The 9,770-nt window shown below is 35.0% G+C and overlaps 1 pseudogene; it reads right to left on the bottom strand.

Annotated features, from left to right (window-relative positions):
- Positions 1 to 2,834: 2,834 nt before the first annotated feature.
- LOC101574454 lies at positions 2,835 to 3,406 on the bottom strand (annotated as a pseudogene).
- Between the last annotated feature and the right edge of the window lie 6,364 nt (positions 3,407 to 9,770).

Consider the following 9,770-nt stretch of genomic DNA (forward strand, 5'->3'; position numbering starts at 1 on the left):
AGCCAGCGCCTCCGCGCCCGGCTCGCGGGAGAGTTTCTCCCTGTCTAAGCGCTGGATGAAGAACTTTTTGCCTTTTATCTTTGAAGAGATAACAGGGACTCTAAGAGTTGAAAATAATAAGACGAAGAATGACAGTGAAGAAGGTCCAGGACGGTTGGAAAGCGCTCAGACCTGTGTCTGTGCTGAAAACCGACCAAAGGTTATTTCCACGATGAAAGATTTATTTCCAAAGCCACGGAGGACCACAGAGCAATGTACAGCGCCCTCGCAGTTGTGTAGTCACCAGCCCATGCAATCAGATAAGAGAAAGTAAAAAGATTTATAAAATCGTAGGCCAATTATCATTAGTAAAAATGATGTTTGTGTCTGAGGAAAATCAGAGATTAGCCCTGAGGCTTTTGTCTAAAATGTCAATAGCTTTCTTCCCAGCAAAGGTAAATCGACGAAAACAGTGCTACGCAGACTAGGAAACAAAGAAAGAAATAAAATACAGTATCTCAGAGAAAATGAAGTTCTCTACATTTGAGCGTGATTTCAATGAGCGTGATGTGAATAAAAAGAACATGAAATATTTTTAGAAGAGTCTGAATCTAAAGTTTTTGTGAAGAGTAAACACATTAAGAATCTAATTATCAATAAGAGCAATCAAGGATTTAAGTTCAAAACCTAGTTAAATAAACGTAATATTATAATCATTAAAACAGTTTGGATCAACGCTGGAATAAAACTCATGGAAGAGTTTAAAGAGGTCGAAAGTAGACACAACTTTACACAGAAATATAACACATGGTAAAAAATATCATTTTTAATGACAGGGAAATGATTTTTGGTAGGTCTCTGTAGACATTTATCTTCTTCCACCAACATCAGTTTCATACAAATTAAATATATGAATTTAAAAATGAAATTATGAAAGTATTTACAATTAGGGATAATATTCAAATAATAATGGAATCAGAAAGGATTTTTTAAGTATTAAAAATACCTCAGAAACCGTAAAAGAAAAAATCGACCAGTTGGATTAAGTTAGTTTAAAACCTTCTGTATGTAATATATTAAATATTTATTGGTAAAAATCCTTGCAATTCATAGGACAAACAGACCTAACTGGACAAGCAGGTTACTATTTAAAGATCTTAATCAGTAGGACAAAGAGTAACAACCAATATACAAAAGAAAAATGATATTATCAGACATTTCATTAAAATTGTGTATGTATATGTATGAGCAGGTGGATACAATTAAGAAAGTCATGGGACTTTATTTTTAATATTACATTAACAATATGTGCAATGAAATCTACATTTATCTTTAGAGTGCTTATTAAAAAGCCAAGGAAAAGCTCAGTCAAATGGCCAAATAGCTCAGCGGATTAACGTGCCTGCCTAGGCAGTTGCATGGACTATTGGATCCACAGTGTGCAGGGCTGGCCCCGCCAGCGGAGGCGCACTGAGACAGTGATCGAGACTGGACATGGTGTCATGTGCCTTTAATCCCACCACTTTGGAGGCTGAAAATCAGAGGATCACTACAAGTCTGATCTTTGAAGTGAGACCCCACAGACCCTGTACTAAATACATTTTTTAAAAAAAAGCCAAGGATGACACATGAATGGGAGATAAAATGACATTAAAACTTTGAAACTAATTTTCTTTGGATGGTGGAATTCTGATTGTTATTTTGTAATTTTCCTAAATTAGAACCATGCCACTTTTAAAGTAAAAAATAATAAGTGCTACTTTTAAAAAGATGGCATGTAAAGGGACCAGGGAGATAGCTTAGTGGAATAAGTTCCTGCCTGGAAAGCTCAAGGTCCTGAGTTCCATCCCTGGTACCACTTAAAAAAAAAAAAGGTGGCATGTCTATTTTTTGCACCATTATTACATCATTAAACAAGTCTGTGGAAATTATTTCAGTGTATGAAAATGCTCATGACCTCTCTACGAGGAGCAAAACTACATCCACATTCAGATCCTATCTCAGTGGATGCACATAAACTTCCTTATTATTTTAAAAATACTTATATAAACATTGTTTCATAATAATAAATTGACATAAAAGTAAGATCTTTTAGTCTATTTCAATTAGAGTAGATATTTCCTATGTGAAAAGTTTTAAAACACATTTAAAGATGGAATGATTTCATCTCTGGAGTTTTTTTTTTTTTTTTTTTTTTTCAGAACCAGAGATTGAACTCAGGCCCTTGCGCTTGCCAGGGAAGCATTTATTCCACTGAACCATCTCCTGGGCCCCACTTCTGGAGATATTTTAATCCAGCCACAGTTTTGAGATTTAAGATTCATGTTTATCAGTTTATTACCACTTATTAGCATACTGTGTGTAATTTGATGCTGTGTTATTGTACATGCGCCTCCAGGTGATCCATAAACCAACATTGTAAAGCTTGGAGATAATTAAAATGCCATGCATCAAACAAATATGACAGAGCAGAATTTTGACATAGTTTTTTTTTTTTCTCAGACCGAGAAATGTTTAATTTTTAAGAGGAAACAAACAGCATTAACCCACATCCAAATGCCAGAACAAGGGTTCACTGGGTTTTGTAAGAGAATACGGCCCTCGGGCAGCAGATGAGCAGGGGAACCACTGACAGAGGACTGCAGCTGGTGCTGACCCCACCAGATCCCAAAATGACAGGCAGGAGACCCTGAGGCCCTTCCCCCGACTCCAGTGTGCTGTCATTCTGCTGTCAAGAGTTAAAGTAATTGGAGGATCATTTTACAAAGAACTTTTATATCGAGAAACACTTTCAGAAGTCCAAATCAGATTCAAGGCCATGGCTGATGTTCTACAGGGCAATGGGGAGCTGGAATTCAGAGGACAGTGGGCACTACTCTAGTCACATGTCCTCGTAGCAGGAGACATGACATGGGTCTCAGTAGAGGCTGGTGGAACTCCTGCTCGTTGACCTCGCCATCTCCATCTCGGTCAGCTTCATCAATCATCTCCTGCAGCTCCTCATTTGTCAGGTTCTTGCCCAGCTCCTTGGCCACATGCTTCAGATTTCTGAATGATATTGTCCTGGTCTCATCATCATTGAAGAGCTTGAAAGCTTTCAGGATTTCTTCCTTGGTATCTTTCTCAGACATTTTCTGAGTCATCATGGTCAGAAAGTCGCTGAAGTTCATTTTGCCTGTCCCCTCCTTGTCAATTTTGCTGATCATTTTCTGGATTTCTTCTTTCCTGGGCTCAAAGCCCAGTGGTCTCATTGCCACCTTTAGTTGCTTTATGTCGATAGTCCCAGTCCCATCTGCATCAAAGAGATCAAAAGCTTCCCAGATTTCCTGTTTCTGCTCTTCAGTTAGCTCTGGCTTGGGACTCATCCTTTTTCTTGGAGCACTTGACGCCATGTTTGCCTTTTTAAAATTGGAGGCCATTGCAGCCGAACTCCGACATAGTTTTTTTTAAAATTTTTTTAAATAATTTTATTGAGAAACAAATAACAATGAGATAGTTTCAAAACCGATTAGTAGGACAGCTTCAATAATTAATACATTACATGCTGTCTTAGTGGTTATTGATTATACAAGATGCAGACTTGTTATCCTGTCCAAAAATGCTATTAGAACAAATCTTTCTATTCATTGAATTAAGAGAAAGTAGCTGTATATCTATTCAAACTATTTTGAATATACAGATACAAAATGGTCATTCATTTGTATCCTCTTTTTTGTTAAGTTTTGTCAGAGAAAGGTATTTCATTGTCATTTAAATATTGTAGGTGCATGAATTCAGAAAAATATTCCAATATAATACAGTAGTCCATAATAGAGGGTTTTCTGAAAGACAGGCAATGTCAGAAGTTGTTGACTTGAGCCTTTTACAGATCAGCATATTAATATGGCTTTACTTTTTATACCTCGTTTTTATACTTTTCTGCTGGATGGTTAAGACCAAGATAAAGCAAGACCTACATGACAAGAAATGTAAGTTTTGTATCTGACAAGTTCAGTCAAATCCTCTCAGGATTTATCCTGAAACCCTGTACCTCAGTTTGTAGAACCTTTGTCAGTGTCAGCCATGTGGATGAGTCATGGTTATTGCTTGACCAATTTGCTCTCTGTGAAATCCTGAGAGAATGTTTTCTTTCCATGCAACTCTCCTTAGGCACACTCTACGTCATTGATCACTTTCCTCTGTGGCCCCACAATCTCCTTGATCAGAAAATTTGGGACACAACTGAGTTACATGGTGTTACAGTATAGGTTCTCCTATGTCCTGAGTCTTTACTGACCTTGAAAGGCTAGGGCCAAAATGTTGACTATCCTTGCTGCCTTTCTTTTTCTCTAATTTTAGGTCTACAAACTTAGGTTGTTAATCCTCCAGAAAAGAAGCTTATTATTATTACCCTACAACATAGGCAGTTGAGCTTAACCTCACAGTCTGAATATAACATCTTAAGCATAACATGGAACAGGTATTTTCCGTCAAGTATTGATATGTTAAACTTTGAGACCCTACAGAATATGAAGAAAAAAATTAAAAATAAAATAAAAAAGTATTTTTAAAAATAGGAACAATTACATATTCTTACACAGAACTTTAGAAATCTAACCATATACAGCATTGTAGCAGGACAGTCCTGACCTTTTTTTTTCTTGTCTCTTGTTTTCATTTATTACCTTTTTTTAAAAAAAAACATTTACTTGAGAGACAATATGGCAGTAATTGGTATGTCATGACAAGCATTATGTATTTAGAAGACTGGAATGACAGGCATTCCAAGCATGAACCTACTATTACAAATTACCATCTGCAGTGCAGTAGCTTAGTTCCCAGGGATCAGTATATATAGTTATTGACTTATAGTTTTATTAAGCACCAAATTATCAGAATAGGATAGAATTTTACACATTATCTAGGTCAACTTTCTAATTGCATAGAAGGGAAAATAAAGGTTAAATTTATTTAACCTTTATTTAACCTCCAACTGGGTTAGAGACAAACAAGATCTTATATAGAGAGGTCACGTATCAGAATTTTTAGTGACATACTAGACAGCTTAAATTTGATGATAATCACCCTTGAGTTCTCCTGACTCACAATCCTCTCTTTAAATAATTTATTTGACTGAACAGTCAAACAGGTCAACATCACCTTTTACAATTAGCTACATAGTGATAAGTACAAAGGAAATATTTTGTGTAGATATAGGGTCTCCTTTTGTGTTTATGTTTCATTTTTATTAGATGTTATGGATGCTGAGAAAAGTGTTCACATGGACAGGGCCATAAATTTAGAATGAAATAAGAACAAACAGGGAGAAGAAAAAAGGAGATACTGTAGTGTAGCAGTCAGACTACAGACCAAATATTGCACATTTGTTAGGCATCAAAATCATTTCCAAATATTGTAAATTTATGATTTAGGTAAAAATAAATTAACATTAACTTCCCAAAAGATGGATATGATTGTTGCCATTTCTGTTGTCTGAGCCCCTTCAATTTAAATTTATATTTATTTTGAACTATAAAATCAGAAGATTTCTAAAAACAAATAGAACAAATGACAGAAACAGGATAACATACAACAATGCATATGCTATAGAATTTTCAAAACAGGAATAACTAATTAACAGTGATTATTATAGTATGTATTTTTAATGTCAAATCTGTTGATCAGATTAAGAGATACAGTTATGCAATATTGAACAAATAATTAAATATTAATGCTTACTTTCAATAAATCTTAATTTTTTTCTTGCCTTTTTAAAAGAAATTATTTTAAAGACAGTATAATAATTGATGACACATTAGAAACAGCACACACTTAGAAGACCAAGGTGAGGGGTACTGAACCATAAGCTTTGTATTACACATTGCTGTCCTCAGTGTAGTTGTTCAGATCACAGATATCAGCAAACAGTGTTAGTCAAGGTGAAAAGTCTAAACATTAATTGCTATTTAAAAAAAATGATGAAAATATTAGTACAATCATCTCATGCAAGATGAGATGCAAGTCATCTTGTATGTATACTTGCATGTTATTCCCTCCTTCCTTTTTTCCTTTCTTTCTCCTTTCTCTCATCTTCATTCTTTAATCCTTAAATTCAGTTTCTTTCCATTTTACTATATTTGTTATACCTTTCAGGTTTTATTTATTCTTTCAGGTTCTTACACTAGGGAGACAATACAATACTTACACATGTGTGTCTGATTTATTTCATTTATGAATATATCTTCAAGTTGCATTCACTTACCTATAAATGCTTTGAGTTTGTCTTTCTTTATAGCTAAGTACTACTCCATTATTTAAAATACCACATCTTTTCCATCCATTCTCAAGTGATGGGCATTTTGGTTGTTTCAAAGATTTGACTATGGCAAATTGTGCTGTTCTAAACATGGGTGCACATATATCACCATGTTATGATGTTTTCATTTTTTAGGGAAAAATACACAGAAGGGGAATAGCTGGATTGAATGGGTTTTCAGTCCTAGTTTATTGAGACGTCTCCACACTAATTTGCATAGTGGTTGCACCAGTCTACATTCTTAACAGCAGTGAAGAAGTGTTCCATTTTTGCCAGAACCTCTCCAGCATGTTATTAGTTTATTTCCTCATTATAGCTATTCTTTCTGAGTGAGATGGTATCTCAATGTCATTTTAATTTGTATTTTTCAAATGGCCAGTGCTGTAGACCACATTTTCATGTATTTATTTGCCACTTGCATTTCTTCCTTGGAGAAGTGTATATTCATCTCAGATGCTTATTTTTGGATAGGCTTTTAAATTTAGGGGTTTGGGGGCTAGGGAGATGGCTCATTAGAATAAGCACTTGCCTGGCAAGCGCAAGGGTCTGAGTTCAATCCCTGGTTCCACAAAAAAAAAAAATAAAAAATAAAATAAAATAAAATAAAATAAAATAAAATAAATAAAAAAATAGGGGCTTGATTTTTTTTTTTTAGTTCTTTATATAATTTAGACAGAAGTCCTATACTGAGTGATTATTCATTATAATTTTTTACTCATTTGTGGGTTGTCTTTTCACTCTGTTGGTGAATTCTTTTGACATGCAGAAATGTCTCAATAAGATAAGATCCCAGTTGTTGATTCTTTGGCGTATTTCCTGTGCAGTTCAGTTTTTGTTCATGAACTGTCTGCCTACTCCTATGTCTTCAAGAAATTCACCTATTTTTTTTCTTCAAGGAGATTTAGTGTTTCTCTTTTAATTTTTGAATCTTTAATCCATTTTGATGTTAGTTTGGTGCATGGCTATAGACCATGTTTTAGTTTTGGCATGTGAAGAACCAGTTTTTTTCAGCACCGTTTGTTAAAGAGGTCATCTTTCTTCCAGTGAGGTTTGCCCCCTTTGTTAAAGATAAGATGGCTGAGTGTGTTTGTAGTTGTATTTGCATCTTGTATTCTGATCCATTGATTCTTGGTTTTGTTTTTTTTGACAGTACCATGCTGATTTTATCACAGTAACTTTGTAGTATGATGTCAAGTCAGGGATTATAATGCCTCCTGCCTTGTCTCTGTTGCTCAAGATTTCCTTTGTCATTCTAGGTCTTCTCTTGTTCCAAATAATTTCTAAGAATGTTTTCTCTAGATCTGTGAGTTACATTCATGGCATTTTGATAGGTATTGCATTAAATCTGAATAACAATTTTCACAGTATGGTCATTTTCACAATGTTGATTCTTCCTATTGAGGAACAAGGAGTATCTTTCCTTTTTCTGAAATCTTTTTTGATCTCTTTTTAAAGAGGGTTGTAATGTTCATAGTATACATTCCTTTGTTAGACTAATTCCTAAGTATTTCATTTTTTTGGATACTATTGTTAAGGGCATTGGTTCTGTAATTTTTTCTCCCAGTGAATTTGTTCTCTGTGTAGAGGAATGCTATTGATTTTTCAGTGTTGACTTTGTATCTTAATATGTTACTGAATTTTTTAATTCTAGAAATTTCTTGTTGGAGGTTTTGAGTCTTCCAAGTAGAGTATCTTGTCATCTGCAAACAACGATAGTTTAGGTTCTTCTTTACCTGATCTTATTCCTTTCATTTCTCTCTTGTCTAACGGCTCTAGCTAATGATTCCAGAACTATATTGAGTAGGAGGGGTGATAGAGGACATCCTTGTCTTGTACTTGATTTAAGATTAAAGCTTACAGTTTTTCTTCATTTAGAAACATGTTGCCTGTTGGTTTGCTATAGATGGCTTTTATTCGATTGAGGTAGAGACCATCTATTCCAATTTTCTGTAGAGCTTTGATCATAAAAGAGTGTTGGACTTTGTCAAAAGCTTTTCTCCATCTATTAAGATGATCATGTGGGTTTTGGTTTTGCCTCTATTGATATAATGCATTACATTTATAAATTTGCATATGCTGAACCATCTTTGCATGTCTGGGATAAATCCTACCTGGTGATGTTGTATAATCTTCTTGATGATTTGCTGTATTCTATTTGCTAGCATTTTATTGAGGATTTTTGCCTCTGTGTTCATGAGGGAGACTGGCATGTAATTCTCTTTTTTGGTTTGATCTTTCTCTGGTTTTGGTATCAGTATAATACTTGCCTCCAGGAATGATTTTAAAAGTATTGCTTCCTTTTCAATTTCATTGAAGAGTTTGAAGAGTATTGGGATTAAATCATCTTTAAATTTCTTATAGGGCTGGTGAGATGGCTCAGTGGTCTAAAGCACCTACTTAGAACAAGCTTAGCATTGCACAAGAGACCGCGGTTCAATCCCCAGCACCACATGCCAGCCAGCCCCGCCCCTTGGTGGGCTGAGCTGGCCACACACACACATACACAAAAATAAATAAATAATAATTAAAAAAAAATTCTTATAGAATTCAGCTGTGAATCCATCAGGACCTGAACTTTTCTTTGTTGTTATGTTTTTATTACATTTTCAATTTCATTGGTGGATATTGGGTTATTTAGGGTTTTTATATTTTATTGACTCAATTTTTGCATTTTGTATAGATCTAGGAATCTATCCAGTTCTTCTGTGTCTCCAATCCTGTGAAAGTAAAGATTTTCTTTCTTTTTTTTACAGTTCTTTTTTTTTCAAAGTTTTATTGATAAACAGATAGCAATGAGACAGCTTCAAATCAAATCGGAAGTACAGTTTCAACAAATAATACACTGCATATATTCTTCTTAGTGGTTAATTGCTGTACAAGATGCGGACTTGTGATCCTATTTACAAACATCATTAGAACAAATCATTCTATTCATTAAGAGAATGCAACTATACATCTATCCCAACCTCTTTGAATACACAGATACAAAATGGACATTCATCTGTATGCCCCATTTTTTCTAAGTTCCGTTATTGAATATTATAGGTGTGTAAACTCAGCAAAATATTCTAAAAGAGTCCAGTAGCCCATAATAGCGTTGGGTCTTCTGTTTAACTGGCAATGTCAGAAATTATTGACCTGAGTCCCCCACAGCTCAACTTAACAGCATGGCTTTATTTCTTATATTTCGACTTCATACTTTTCTACTGGATGGTTAAGACCAAGGTAAAGCAAGACCTATGCAACAAGAGTTGTAGCTTTTTGGTCTGAGAAAGTCAGTGAAATGCCCTCAGGATTTGTCCTGAGATCCTGTACCTCAGATTGTAGAACCTTTATCAGTGCAGCCATGTGGATGAGTCACGGCCATTGCTTGGCCAATGTGCTCTCTGTGAATGCCTGAGAGAGTGTCTTCTCCCCATGTGACTCTCCTTAGGCCCACTCTTCATCATTGATCAAAATGGAATAAGGTTTTTTTTTTTTTTGGTTCCTCGAATGC

The sequence above is a fragment of the Octodon degus genome, unplaced genomic scaffold (assembly GCF_000260255.1).
Source record: "Octodon degus isolate 3935 unplaced genomic scaffold, OctDeg1.0 scaffold00020, whole genome shotgun sequence".
In the NCBI taxonomy this organism is placed as follows: Eukaryota; Metazoa; Chordata; class Mammalia; order Rodentia; family Octodontidae; genus Octodon; species Octodon degus.